The sequence below is a fragment of the Ambystoma mexicanum genome, chromosome 4p (assembly GCF_040938575.1).
Source record: "Ambystoma mexicanum isolate Mex_15411 chromosome 4p, UKY_AmexF1_1, whole genome shotgun sequence".
Taxonomy (NCBI): domain Eukaryota; kingdom Metazoa; phylum Chordata; class Amphibia; order Caudata; family Ambystomatidae; genus Ambystoma; species Ambystoma mexicanum.
Window position 1 is genome coordinate 85,662,692 of NC_090927.1, and position 15,839 is coordinate 85,678,530.

The 15,839-nt window shown below is 46.2% G+C and overlaps 1 long non-coding RNA gene across 1 annotated transcript in view; it reads right to left on the reverse strand.

Moving 5' to 3' along the window:
* LOC138452542 (uncharacterized) overlaps positions 1-15,839 on the reverse strand; it is a 248,840-nt gene that overhangs the window by 51,182 nt on the left and 181,819 nt on the right. The window contains exon 3 of the long non-coding RNA XR_011260209.1: positions 13,603-13,782. This is a non-coding gene — a long non-coding RNA (uncharacterized lncRNA). The remainder of the gene's footprint in view (positions 1-13,602; positions 13,783-15,839) is intronic.

A 15,839-nucleotide genomic window follows, 5' to 3' on the forward strand; every position in this document is an offset into this window, starting at 1 on the left:
AGTCTGAGGTGGATGTTCAAACACAAATACAGACCATCCTGGCGGAGATGCGTATTATTGGGTCAAAGGACGGAAGAAACGAACAATACTGTCCTGGACATTAAGAGGGACCTACAGGAGGCCCAATCCCGCCTATCAGCGCAGGCTGAACGCATCACCGATAATGAGCAGCAGATTAGCACGTTAGACGACAATTATACAACTACTGGCGCTGACCTTGACGGGGTCATAAGGGAGGTGCAGAGATTGGGCGAGAGGATCGACGACCAAGAAAATCGTTCACGCCGGAATAACCTCTGTCTGGTCGGGCTGCCTGAAAATGTGGAAGGGGCGAGCCTGGAGTCATACATGCAAGGCTACCTACATGATACTCTCAAAATAGAGAATCCCCTGGAACTCACAATCGAGAGAATCCACAGGGCTCCCATTCCCAAACCATCGCCGGATCAGCATCTGTGTATTGTGACCATGCGATTGCTCAACTTCCAGCATAAGACGCAGATCCTCAAAGCATATAGGGCAGCTGGCCACATCAAGGTCGGAACTGCGGACATACATATATTCAACGACTACTCGCTGGATGTTTCAAGGCGTCGTAAAGAATTCAGTCCGATCTTTGAGGCCTTGAAAGACACAGATACCTGACATTTCCAGCCACTTGGTGTGTCCAAATTGATAAGCAATGGCATAGCTTTGAGGACCCTGAAGCAGCTTGGCGATTCCTCCAGAAACAAGACATATCTGCTGATTTTGCCCGACCTTCAGTCGATCCCTAGCGCATGGGCCCCCGGCAGCCTTCCAATGTTTAAGGGTCGCAGACCTCTGGGGAAATGGTTCAAAATCAACAGACGCCCAAGAGGTCGGGGACCAAAGCGCTAAAGGCCCATCCCTGCACGATAGATCACACATAATCTTTGCACTCTTGCTCAATGTTTATGGGCCCCACTCTGGGTCACTAAGGAATGCTGGATCCTTTTGGAAAACATCCATATCCATTGCAAGTTCAAGCAAACACGCGCTGTAACAGCCACCCCCGACATGGAGCATCACCATCTGTACTACCAGGCTTCTCTGCCAGCAAGACTCACCCGGTGTCGGGTGGTACGAGGGGGGGTAGGCACATAGTGTAGTGTCACTCAGATACCCTCTGCTTAGGCACATGTGCCTTCTGTTGGGGTCACGTGCAAGTTAGGCTGTCCCAACGTTTGCAATTCTAGGGTTAGTTAAGGGTTATTAAAGGCTCCTATTAGAGTCACTTTGGCCTTTTGTTTGGGCTTGACGGCAGGGAGGGTCGTCCCTGTGTTGGGAATTTTTGGTTTGGTTGTTAGTTAGATTTGACTCATGGTGGAGTCAATTTGTGTTGCTCTTCCTGGGGATGCATTTTTGGGGCTCAATTATTTTGTTTCGTGCTGGGTCTTGGTATCCCGGTTTGCCGCAGACCATACACATTAATCCGCAATCTCGATGACATCCATCATTCACTTGCTAACGCTTGACATCCAAGGGTTGGGGCACCCCATCAAGCGTAGAAGGTTGCTCAACAGTATGAGGGATCTCCAGGGTGACATTTCCTTCAGGAAACTCATTTGGACGGTACTGTGGCAAAGAAACTGCAAGGAGGGTGGGTGGGCTTTGCCTTCGACTCTCCTCACCACGCGAAAAGAAGGGTTTCAATATTAATCAACAAACGGGTCCCCTTCCAGGTGGCACACACAATCAACGACAAAGAGGGTAGATACATTCTCGTCCAGGGTTGCCTATTCCAACACATTCACCCTGCTGAATGTTTACACGCCTACATCGCACTCTCCAAATTTTTTCACACATCTGTTTGCGACTTGTGCGCAATACTTGGGAAACCTTACATTTATTGGAGGTGATTTCAATCTTACCCTAGACCGCTTCGGGGATACAGTGGGAAGCGATAAACCACTTAAAAAGAGGATCGCCCTCAGGACATTGATGCAGGACCCCTCTGCATGATAGATATTTGGAGGGACTCACAGGAGCAAACTCACTTACGACTCCTACTCGCGGCTTGATTTCTGGCTCATTCCTGCTACTGCCCGCTATCTGATAAAAGAGTGTGTGATCCTCCCGACCACTATTTCGGATCACGCCCCGGTCAGTTTAAAAATCTCCCTCCCTAATGTACATCACCAGCCACCTCCATGGCGGCTCAATTTGTGCATGCTCCAATACCCCAATCTTGTGGATAGGCTGGCAGAAGAGTCCAGGCGCTTATGGGATTCAAATTTAGGTCACGGCTTCGCTGCTCACAAATGCTGGGATGCGTTTAAAGCTTACATGAGGGGACTCTGCATTTCGAGCTGGGCGCACAAACTCAACACTTGGGGAAAAGAAACCTGCCTTCCAGAAGAACTAGCCAAAGTTGAGATCTCCCATAAAAAACAGAAGTAAACCTCTAAAACGCGAGCTTAACATACTTCGTGCAGAAATCGCACAACTTTCAGCCAACAGGGCCCAAAAGACATTCACCAGCTGGTCCCAGGCGTATTATACGGATGGTGACAAGCCCCTTAGGTCCATGGCCCTAATTCTGAAGCAAAGGCAAGCTGTGCAAGCAATAGTTTCCATTCAAGACGCATCCTTTAAGGAGTTAGATAAAGCAATTTCTAAATTTATCTGGAGAGGGAAGAAAGCGAGAATTTGACTCCAAACCCTCCAGGCCACCAAGCTCAACGGCGGGTTGGCAGCCCCCTTCTTCAGGGCGTACTATCAGGCGGCTCAGTTGTGCTGGGTGAAACGATGGCTCGACACATCAGATCATTCTAGCTGGAGGTCTATGGAGATTGCCTTGATGAAACCTCTTAACCCCATTGAATTTTTGGCCATCCCACCTAGGAAACTTCCACTCACTATACAGGCACATCCCATATTAGGGCCCACACTTCCCCAATGGCACAGACTTAAGTCTGCACAGGGGATTCAAATAAAGTTGGCACCCCCATGGTCTAGTATAAGGGCAATTCTATCCTACAGGCATGAAGGCATTCTACACCCCAAACAAAATCGGGATTGGTCTGACGTTAGGATAATGGACATACAGGAGGGTGCAGGGTTGCTGGCGTTCCATGACGCTCGTGTTAAACTGGGCCTGGGGCAGGGCGATTGGCTCATTTATCACAGTATCTACACCACGCTAAGGCGCTACACAGCACTCTCCCGGGACCACGAGTCCCCTGCCTCCTGTGAGGCAGAAATGGAGCACTTCATGGACTCCTTCCCGCGCATACGCAGGTTTTATCAAATGGCAATCCCTAGCAATCAGCGGCGGCTTTCCACGCTTGCACACATTTGGTCAGAGGACTTGGGGGCCCCAATAGAGACGGCGGATATACTAGGGTACTTCGCTGCTATACCTCTAATCTCTGCTACCATCCATAATAGAGAGATCCAGTTTAAAAATAGTACAGCGGCTGTACCACACTCCCTCCACTCTATTTAGAATGGGGATCGCCAGCGCATGAATAAATGCTGGAGAGGTTGTGACACCTCGGGTACGTTCGGGCATATTCTCTGGCAAGGCCCTAAGATTGCTAGTTACTGGAACGACATGCCCACTCAGATAAGCAAAATTAATGGGGGCTCTTCCTAGTTCAGCCTGAGATGGCGCGTTGAGGCTCTCACACGCAAACTGATAAGACTAATTCTCTTCATGGCCAAAAAAACTCTCATCACCCACCGGAAAGCCCCCATCCCACCTACCACCGCCGCGCTCTCCTTGCGAAAACCTGTAGATTGGAGTGAGCGGCTATTATGCGTCAACATCCTAAGAACCCTCAAAGTGCTGCAAGAGCGCTAAAATTCAGAGCACTTACGGATCCATTTATTTAGGCGCAGAAACGGGAGGGGATTTATATGCATATTGTTTATGTAGTTAATATTGCTCAAATAATGTCGCAACATTAAGTTGCATCGATAACTGGCAGTATTCTGTTTTATGTAGCACTCAGCGCTTCCGTCTTACCCCTTCATTGCTGCTTGCACATTGTTTCAGATTACGAAATGCCAATAAACAAATTTAAAAAATTTTAATAAAGAAAACTAAAACAACATGAGCTAAGAAGCCTCCTTGGACTGACTATTTACAGTATAGGAAGTTCATTGAGGATTATGCAGAGATGAAAAGACCCCCGATCCTTCTGTTGAAAGGGGGTGGGATCCAGAACAAGCCGAGGCAGAAAAACACGCAAAAGAAGTCTCTCACAAGTGCCTTGTCTAGCCTACCCTGTCAAAAACAAGGAGTTATTCTTGGAGACAGGGTTCTCGAATACATGCTTGACAGCAGTATTATATCAAAAGTATGACAAGGTCAATAAACTCGTCTCCTATGCAAGCAAGACTTTATCCTGTGCGGAGAAAAAAATGTAACGATTGTGAGAAGGCACTCCTGGCAACGGTGTGGGCATTGAAAAATTACCGCCCGTTCACCCAGGGGGGGGGGAACACAGAGGAGACTCAACACCAGCCTTTGCAATCTCTCCAAAGCAACAGAATCCGGGCAGGAAATGTGAGTAATTCCAGAATTACTTCCTGGATTCTGTCCATGCAAGGCTTTTCTGTGGAGGTCAGATATGGACAAAACAAGAAGAGTCCCCTCTCGCAAGGTCTGGATGACTTGCATGATTGGGCCAGAGAAAACCGTCTTGAGGACGAAAGTCTCAAACTCCAGGACAACATGGAGGCATACCTGAATTCCTTGCACAAAGTCTATGAAGAAGACAAGTGCGAGGGAAGGCCCACAGTCTATGTGGACGGGTGCTCCTACCATGTTGATAACAGGGAAAAGGAACTGGTGGCCGGCGTTGGGAATGCCTAAGTGAATGATGCCCCGGAACCCTCAGCTGGGTACAAAATCGGTCCCTTCAGTAGTCAGGTGGCAGAGTTGATGGCAGTTCATCAGGCCATCATCACTGCCGTCCAACACCAAACCCACAAACTGGTCATAATCACAGATTCAGATTATGTCCGGAAAGGGTTCTTGTAGCACCTAGTAAATTGGAAAACCAGGCATGCTGTGTGCTGATAACAAACCACTTAAACATGGCAAGCTAATACAAAATATTGATGATCTGGGACCATCTATTGGAAAAAGATTAAGGGTCATTCCAGAATAGACGGGCCAGACAAAACTGGAAATGGCCTAGCTGATCAGATGGCCAAAACCAGAGCCATCCAAGGGGATCTCCTTGAGGTGGAGTATCTGTTTGGGGAAATCCAGGTCACTACGGTTACCAGGTCCTAGACACTTGCTCACAATGAACTGCCCAGTGGTTTAAGGAGACCCCAGATGCTGATTTAATCATGGCACAAAAAGGGGATCTGATTATTGGGAAATTTTATCAACACATTGAGGACCCTGAGAACTTTCCTTTGACAGAAACCAATTACATTGGGAAAGAGGACCTCAGGGTGTTGATGAAGTGTCCCAAAATGTTCTGAACCCAAGACGGGTTGCTGGCAAGGAGATACATCTCTAGTTGTGACCAATGGGTGGTACCTACCTCATTCCAAAGCCTGTCATCGAGGGTTTCATACTACTCAAGGAATCTTGTGGGAGGTTGCATTGTGGCCACACATGGGGCAGGACCTTGACCAATATTTGAAGGGGTGTCCTGTTGTGCACAATTTCAGACACCGAGCTCCCCTCCAGAAGAGGGAGATGGCACTGCTTTGGTTAGATTTACTAGTAGATTTCATTGGGCCCATGATTCGCTCCTCTAGGGGGAACAAGTACATGTTAACAGTAACATGCTTGTACACCAAATGGGTGGAATGTCGAGCCAGCCCCAAATTGCCGGGCAGAAACAACAGCTGTCCTGATGAACAACCCCATCTTCTTGCGTGTTGGCCTACCCCAAAGGATCGAGTCAGATCAAGGAGTCACTTCACCAGCAAAGTGAAGACAAAGATGTGGGAGATACTTGGGCTAAAAAGGAAACTTCATATTTCATACCGCCAGTCCTCTAGTGGAGGAGTACAATTAAACAATTGTGAGCATTCTAAAAAAGTTTGTGGCAGATTCTGGGCCAAGTTGGGACAACCAATTACCACTTGTCCTGATGGCCATAAGATCTACACCATCTTCTGCGACTAAAATGTCTCCATTTGAGCTAATGACTGGGCGAAGGATGGTGCTATCTCAGCAACTACTCTATAGAACACAAGAGCAGACACTGATCAACGCCTCCACAACTCATGAATATGCTGAGAATCTAAGAAAACACCTTCAGCATGCTTTTGCGTACGCTCAGCTGAATCTGGAAAAATCAGCAGAGGGGATGAAGACTCAATATGACTTAAAAAAGGAATACCAAGTAGGAGACAGATCTACTTGTACAATTTTCAAAGGAACCAGACTAAGGAGGGAAAATGTCTCCACTCCTGGCGCGGTCCGTTTGAAATTGTAGATACAATTTTACCTGTTGCCTACAGAATCTGCATCCCCAAAGGAGAGCTGACAGAATAGAAATGGGTGCACATTAATCAGTTAAAGCGTTGTCACCCCAGGAACCCTTTGCAGTTGATCGAGGAACCCAAGGAAGGTCAAATAGAGGAGACATCTGTAGAATGAGAACAAGAAAAAGAAGAACCAGAAGGGAATAGATTAGGTATTTCTAACAGGGAGTACTTTTTTTCACTACCATTGCAAAAAGGGATCACTAAACATGGTGTAAATGTTGAAAGTTATCTCTGCCTTAAGGAATTATTGCTGATATGGTGCAAGTACTTTAATGAATGTAATGTCCGTTTGTCCCACTGATGTCAACCTTCCGGGAAGACTATCAGTGGGAAAATGTTGTAATCTGTCTATCTATCCACCAGTTAGTACCAATTCCGTCCTTCGTAGACAAAGGAGAACTTCACCGGAGACCAGAAAAGGGGGTGTCGCTCCACACTGCAACGGAAGACAAAAGGGAGGATTGTGGCGTACCGCTCGCCGATGGAAAAAAAGAATGAACCACACTTTGCCCTACTTTCCCTCAACAAGAGGTCTCGGGGAAGAAGGGGGGGGGATCTGCGGGGTACATTGACCAGCCCAGCAGAACTCCCCTACCTAACCAAACTACATCTCAGCAGTCACCAGCAGAATGGTTGTGCTGGCTCTGTTGAGCACTATCGCCTTGCATTAAAACTACGCTTTGCAGTCTCCAAAACAATGGCTGTGCCATCTTACCAGCCGCACATGGGGCAAGATGAAACAGAACACCCAGAGATTTTCTTCAATGGCACCAAAGAAAAGAATTCAAAGGCAGCACTGCTATGCTGCCAGCTCAAAACTATTTCACTAAGAAAAAAAAATATTCTGCCTTTTAAAATGACTGCGCCCTGATGGTCTTTTTCCATCTGTTCAACAGTACACAGTTCTGATCCAGTGAGACCCAGCTAGGTCCCTCCATATTCAGGTTGTGCTCCAGCAAAAAGGGGGCATTTCTCATTGAAAGACAGGCTGTGTCAGGCAAGATAACATCACTTCAAGCTGCATGCAAAACGCTTTCCTTTTTGCAAAAAAAGGACACATATAAACCCTTCATAAGAAGCTCTCTCTTGGCTCATGGCAGTTTCATTGGACCCTTGCTTTGAACAGATTCCTGTGTAGTAGAAATTGACTATGGCCATGGAAAAGCTCAGGATAAAGGTGCCAGGAAAAGCCGCATTGTAAAATGACAGCCAAGGAAAATGTGTAAATTGGTGTTTTTTTAACAAACAAGAAACTATGGGCCTCATTACACGGATGGCGGTAAGGGTTTACCGGTATTTTACCGGTAAATCCTTACCGCCTTACTACAAGGTCCCTTTGCGGGTTGGGGAATTTAACGCCTGCTTTTTGCAGGTGTTAAAAACCAACCCGCAAAGGGACCAGTGGAGCTAATTACGGTACCGCAATTTGCAGTACCGTAATTAGCGCCTTCCCCATTCCTATAGAGCCCTATGGGGCAAAAATGGGAATGGGGAAGGGCAATGGTGGAAGGGGGAATTCCCGCCCCGCCAACCTTGGAATGGGGCGGTAATTCCCCTTTCCACCAAGGCGGTGCCGGTATTTTACCGGCATGAACCATGGCGCTAATAGCGTCATGTTTCACTGCCATCCGTGTAATGAGGCCCTATCTGTTTAAAAGTGAAATGTTGAATTAAGGCCCTGTCCTTGCATAGAAATGTGATGGGAGTTTGTTTTAAGACACATATAGGATCTTTAGTTCCAACAGTTTTGCTTTCTGGGTCAGGAAAAAAAATAATAAAGAAAAAATGTACTGTGAAACCAGCAGGACAGGTGTTTAGGCCCTGGCTTCAAAGGACTGACTACAGGATCTACCTTCCACCAAGTGTACCAGCATCTGGGACATATGAATAGGCAAGGGTGAAGCATCTCACACCCTCATCAGACTCTGTGGCAGTGTTCCAGCCAGGTACAATGGATTTCTGCGACACATAGGAGCAACATTTTAGCAGCAATCCCCTCCTCTCGAACTAACGAGCGTCAAAGACGTATCCATGGCAACACAGGGCTAGTGCCTGACAGTTGGCTGTGGGTTGAAAAAAATGTCCTTATTTGGAAGACAATGCCGGCCATTTGGGGCATAAGACTGTCTGAATAAATAAACTTTAAGACTTATTTCTGCAAACGCAGGAATTCAAAAGTTTAACAGTTTAAATGTAATTTTTGTGTCATTAAAACAAGAAATTGTGGCTTTCCGTAGCATGTATGGGATGCAACGGCAGAAAAATGTAATACATTGGAAAGGTGCACATGCTATAACTTTGAAATTGAATGCAAACATGCTCTGTGATAATAGGTACACATATATAGAATTATAGAATTTTAAGTGAAATATTTCCCACCAAATATTGCGAAAGATTATTAGAAGGGCTAAATGATACCGTTTAAACGTGGGAGTTGAAATGCTGTGTGCAATATGTAATCTGCCTATGTGATTTTCAAAAGTGCCACAACTGTAAAAAGGTGAATTTTTGTGTCATAACTGATTTTGGCAAAAGTGACTGTGGGGTGGCTCTGTACATCATAAAAACATGCCCCATAAAGTTGAGTCCCCTCCTTTAGTCCAATCTGCTTCTAGGGAGGAGGCAACATACATAGGTTGACCTATCCAGCTGTAAGAGGCATGTCCAGCCAAAGCCTGCTCCCAAAGTATAATCCTGTGATGTCATCTGCCTTATATAAAAGGTAGTCTCTCACAAAGACAGACACTCTCTTCTGAATTTTCCAGCTGCTGCGTATGCAGATATTCCATAGTCATGCTGCAAGAATCCCGATTCCATTGCCAGGCCAGAGCATAGCTTACCCTAGCCAGGCAGGAGCATTGATCCAGGAAAAGCCCCACTAAAAATCCCAATAACCCATGGAGAAAGGGGAAAGGTGGCCGAATCCTCATTGGGATTACCCAGTGCTGCCTGCTTGCCCTGCTACTCGCTCTATCCAGCTGAGGTGCTGCTGTGCTGTGACCAGACCTTTGCCCAGCTGTTTCTTCTAGGAGAGCACGCCGCTGTGACCAGTGACCAGATATTGCCTCGCTGTCGAGAAACTCGGTTCGCTGTCCAAAATACCCAAGTCAAGTGCTTGTTGCGAGTATTTCCCCTTCCCAAACACAAACTGCATCCCCTGCTCTGTTACATTATATTAGGTCAAATCTCATAGAAATCTCTTAACTGCCTTAGCAGAAATCCTTAAAACTGTCAGAATCCTTTGAGCATCCTGTCCTTGATTTTCAAGTGTTAGTGCGATTCTTTCACACATTTCTGTCCTTGTACAAGTCCTTAGTAATGTTTTGATTAAATAAATTAATTCTCCTTAAAAGAGGCACACAACGTGAAGGGGTTACAACTGCAGCTTAACCTTTCTTTTCACAGGTGGCGCTTCTTTTCTAGTCATAAAAATCTAGTTTAAGTGAAACCTGTCCTTCCCTTTCCAAACCGAATTTCTTTGTCCACTGCTTTCATATTATCCGTGATGTGCTTCTGTCACCCAGCATAAAAACGGAATTCTAATTTTGTCTATTTCACACGTTTTTCAAACCGTTTTGACATTTAAACCCATGTAAATTAGCAAATGCAATTTCTATGTGTGTGATTTGGCTGCACTGTGTTTTTCATTTTCAAGTTTATTTTCTGAATTGTATGCCTTTTAGGACATTGCTTGTAGTCTGCTAGTGTTCTTAAATCTGTGATGGTGCTATACTCATATTTACGTCCTTTATTCAACCACACATATAAAACAAATATTTACTAATTCTGAGTGCCATTTTGTGCAATTGCAAAGGTTTTTAAATCTGCTCGGATTTTAATTCTGTTTGCTGCCTAGTATACCTGACACCTCACTGCTCCTTTCTATCCACTCAAAATTTGGTTAATAGGGGCTTGCAGGGGGAAATCTTAACTGGGGCGCTATTTACTAGAAAAGCAATCTTGCTCTCCGTCACTTGTGCTTTGAGTACGTTATATTAGAAGGTCAAACTAAGTGCATTCTATCATTTTACAGTGTAATTATCACCCCACTGGGGATTGCTGCCCAATATTACATTTGTGTGATTTCATTTGGATTTTCGAAAATAAATAATACCATCCACCGGCCTGGTTCATTGTGGCCCGGGGTATTTGTAACGGGGGTGTGAGACGGCTCAGGTGCCATCTCAATCTGAATCCTTAGTAAAATAAAGTTAAAGTGTTTTCATTGTACGCTGCAGCATAGGCCAGTATCAAGAGTCCTGGTCTGGTGTGTGTCGCCCGATTAGAATCCTTAACAGGTGTCGATTCCAAGTAGCTCTAGAGTGTGACAGACATGACACCTATATGTAGGGGCCGGGACACACTTGGGTATATGGTATGGGGTCTCAGGCATATGGGGTTTGATGGTTGTGTCAAGCAGTCTCGAAACTGAGGAAGGGGATTCACAAACATTGACTGAATTGATGGTCCCAGCGAGTCGCAATTTGAAAGACTCTGGGTTTAGCGTCTTGGGCTACTAAAAATGTTTAACAAATAATAATTTGGTCAATGATATAGCGCTTCATGCTTTCTAAGCACTTTAATGATCTGTGTCACTATTACTACCCACTCGAGGTATTCAGTTTATTGACTTTAGGAGGATGAAGGGCAAGGTGGACCCACTGCATCATGTCGTTCCCATGCCAAGCACATTATGCTTCAGCTGTGTTATCTTATGCTAGCCGAATTTATACTGTGCACGTTCAGCCAAAAGGGCATTTTGGCGTGAGGACACACACAGTAGGCATTTGCAAACTGCAGCCTAAATAACTGTTTTTAAGGAAGGTTGAAATTGGAGGTGGTTCTCAATGCATGTAAGGCCAACAGATAGATTGTTCCACAATTTACCTGCAGAAATTGAAAATGCACAGCACCTACCCTAGAAGGATGACGTTTAGGAATGACAACTAAACAAGCATCGCAAGTAGGTTAAACCAAAAACAGGGTATTGCAATAATTAATACGGCTGGTAACTAGTAAGTCAACTACCAGAGGATGCAAATGGATTGGTAGAAATGATAGCACCTTACAGAATACTTTCAGGAGGAATTGGCCCATTTTACAAACTGCCTTGGGATCCATCGAAAGTGAGGCAATAAGATTAACTCCCAGCTTCTTAACCACCATCACTGGAATGATATACAACAAGCACTGGCAAAGTCAACAGGTTCGGCTTTTGGAGTTGTGTTCTTTTGGGCACATGTGTAACGCCCTAAGGTCAATTTGCTACAATGAATATCTGGTAATTAACTAGACCGCGTAAACGTTGGTCTACAGGTAGGCTGTGATTGAGAGGGCAAAACATCAAGAGTCACCAATTCCAATGGCGAGGAGTTATAGTTGTAAGAAGGTGGCCTTTTGGAAATACTCCTTTCCCGGTAACCTATCTGCTGCTTTCCAAGGAGGTGATAAAGTTGCAGTGTCCACGGTGGCAGGCCTGGGGTGTTAGTTCTCTGAAGGTGGGGTAATTTAATGTGTCCTTGGAGGGGGAAGAGAGGGGCAATGGAAATGTGGGGGTCAGACTCTTCTTAGGACAAATCAGTCTTTAGGCCATTCTTGAAAAAGGAAGTATTGTTAGGCAACTCAGTGGCAGGGCAGGGCTAAGGTCATTCCAGAGTTGGCAGCGGGAGGCCAAGTGATGTCTCAGTGGGAAGCTGATGCAGGGTCATCTTCCATAGATGGTCATACTCTTTACCAATTGATGTATTGTAAGGTAAAGTGGTCTTATGTAGTGGGGCTTCTGCCATGTTAGCAGTCTCTGGTCACATGGTTTTGCAGGAAGGGAGGCTGGGCAGTAAACGTTAGTGTGATAAGGCGGAGTGAGGCAAGTGTGACCCCTGTTGTGTTGATTAGTGTAAATTGGAAGAACCCATTTTTTCTGTGTGCTGGCATGTTTCTAAGCAGTTTCTGGTGAGGACACTTGGGGTGTGTATTTCCAGAGATGACCACCATCTGTTATTTCTTGCTTGACTCCTTACCAGTAAAGTATGCCAGAAGAGAGCTGGGCCTGGAGTGTGTGAGGGGCTTGTATGGTGGAATGGTAGAAGTGGTGCAGAGATGAGCAGAATGAGCTCTGCTGGATTTGAGCTGTTGAGCTGTACAAGCCAGAATTCAGCTGGTGCAGCGAGACTGTGTATTGTAATGTGGCAGGAGGAAACGCTAAGCGGCTTATTGGGGGTGCGGGGGGAGTGAGACAGCAATGGTCGCTGGCTGAGGATTTGTATCCAGCCAGGTGGTCTGCGTTGCACTTTCCTGTGGTTTTAATGGAAACTGATCATTTGAGTGTGTTTTAACTGTACTCGTCCCACCCTGGGCATGTGCTTGAAAAGAGGTATTGTTATGATAGTTTATTTATATAGCGCCTATACACACAGTGTTTCAAAGAGCTTCAAGGCAAGGGAGGGAATAAGGGAAAATACAATGACATTCTTACAGGCCATGAACAGTAAGTATGGGAAGGAAGGCGACTATCGTACTAGGCCTGATGACATTTCAGATAGTGCTGGGGGTTGGGGGAGGGGATGGGGGACAAGACTGACGGGGTTACTATCACTAGGTCCAGGGACAATTCTAATAGAGTAAGTGCATAGAACAAAGTAATGGGAGGGGGGAGATATGAAAAGGGAGAAAGGGAGAGGAGGAAAGAACAGACAGGAAGCAGAGTGGAGAAGGAAGCGGGGAGAGCAAATACAATTGCAGAAGTCAGTAGTAACACAGTGTTGCAAGCCAGGATACAAGATGAATATGGGAACAGCATGATTCAGGGCCACCATAAGTACAATATGCAAAGGAAGTCCATCATGAGAGTTAAGAAAGGGTGACGCACCGTGAATCAATTTAGTCCATAAAAGTGAAATCCAGCATTGGCCACAAGAAGGTGATGGTGAAACCAGAATGTATCAGGACAGACTCCTGCAGAAGTGGGCTGGGGAGAGCAGGGTAGAAGAATCAAGCAAAAGAGGCAACAGATATGTGCGAGAAGGGTGAGGGGGCACAAGGGAACAGCACAGGGGGAGCAGAGGGGGTGGGGGTGGCCTGTGGGGACACAGGGAGTAACACATGTTGGTGCATGCTTACCTGCTGTCTGAGCAGGGGCCCGGGCCCTGGATCCTCCTGGTCCAAACAGGAATTGCCCTTTTCTGCATCTGCCTGGTCCTCTGTGTTTTAGTCAACAGCCAGGTTTTTAGGTACTTCTTCAAAGTCATGTGGTCATCCAAAGTGCAGAGTTGTCTAGGCTGATGGTTTTAGGTTGAGTAACTGGAAATACATTAAGGGGGTGTTTAGATATGTATATTGTTGTTTGTGTGCGACAGCCAAGACGTAATTCAACCTATACTGAGGTCTATTTTCAAGGCTGTTAAATTAGGTCAGACATGTGTTAAGAAATCAATCAAAATCATGTTCAGAAAGTCAACAAGATCAAGTAAACACAACCAACGTAAGAGGCAAGACAAGAGAAATACACATTTTGCATTGGTATTAGAATTTACATGGGCCCTGTAAATGAAACATCAGCATCTCCTAGAACATACATGTAATTGCATGCATAGCTCTCAACTCACACGCTTTTGGCGGGTGTCACCCGCCTTGTAAAGGGCTGACTCACCCGCCAAGCCTCCTGCACGCCCATTCATTCCAATCGGCGTCTCACCCGCCAAAAACAAAATCGGGCGATTTCACCCGCCTTTCCAACACAAATGATTGAGAGCTATGTGCATGCACTGATGTCCGTTCTTGAACCTTAGAGGGTGGCTAGTGCTGGCCACAAGCCAAACAGAACCCAAAAACCCAGCTAATGACTCATACCAATAAATTGCAAACGTGAAAATCTGTCCTTTCCGGGACTTGGAAAAAGGGAGTATCCAGCATTGCAAGAGTGTAGGGCGAGCCAAGAAAAAGTTCTGCTACTTTCCCCCCCCCCCAAATACATTTTATAAAATGAAGACTAAACTGACATAGAATCATTCCTCCCCCCCATATGATGTAGGGCGGCACATGCACAGCAGCTAGAACGTTAAGTCCCTGAGCGCATTCACTAGTGCAACCTCAGAATAAAAGTCAGATACTGAATGACTGGGCTGAAGGCAGAGCACACAGCACTGTCTGGTGTCCCTGCACTACACCGCTCCTGGCTGCAGCGGCTGTAGTGGGTCAGAGCGGGGTGGCACATGGACACCTGTTTGCTGCGTGCTCCTGCTCGAACGGCAGCACCCTTATTGTTAGGGTGGCAAACTTTACAAAATGGTTTTGCAGGACACTGTGTCTGGTAGCACATCCGAGCGCCCTGCAGTGCATGTGATTCCATATGGCATCATTTGCACCCCCCAATCAACTTCTTTGGTAACATTAGTGGCAGATGACATTTTAACACGTACACAACGACAAAAATAAAACTGCAGGACCATTACAGATGCAGGAAACTCATCTATTAGAGCTCTGACCGGGCGCTGTAGGGCAAAACACATGCAAACCTTCTCATTTGCATATGGATTGCACCAAGAGAAGTGACTTCACAGAAAAGGAGCTTACAAGAACCATCATCAGACTTTTATACTTGGAGGCCCTGTGGAAGTGACTTTAGAATAAGTTGCCATAAGTAAGAAACGTGGCAAATAACTTTGTGATGCAAAAAAATGCCTGATTTGTAGTTGGCCCGTCACAAATGAAGCAGACCCAAAAGGCCCAACAGATATCGGATCCAGATAGATTGCAATTTAAAAAAAAACAAAATTACACAGCTGAAAATACTCGAACGATAGTAAGAAAGAACACGTGGAAACTGCCCGTATAAGAATACGTGGAGACTACCCGTGTGGCCACCGCCCCTATAAGAACATGTGGAAACTATCCGTGTGGCCACAGCCCCTATAAGAATACGTGGAAACTACCCGTGTGGCCACAGCCCCTATACGAACACGTGGAAACTACCCGTGTGGCCACAGCCCCTATAAGAACACGTGGAAACTGCCCGCGTGGCCACCGCCCCTATAAGAACACGTGGAAACTACCCGTGTGGCCACAGCCCCTATAAGAACACGTGGAAACTGCCCGCGTGGCCACCGCCCCTATAAGAACACGTGGAAACTACCCGTGTGGCCACAGCCCCTATAAGAACATGCGGAAACTACCCATGTGGCCATACCCGTGTGGCCACCGCCCCTATAAGAACACGTGGAAACTGCCCGTGTGGCCACCGCCCCTATAAGAATACGTGGAAACTACCCGTGTGGCCACCGCCCCTATATAGACTCCCCACACGTTATTACTATGATGAAAAGCGCCACCGCAGGGCTGGAGAGCAGCTGCAAACATAA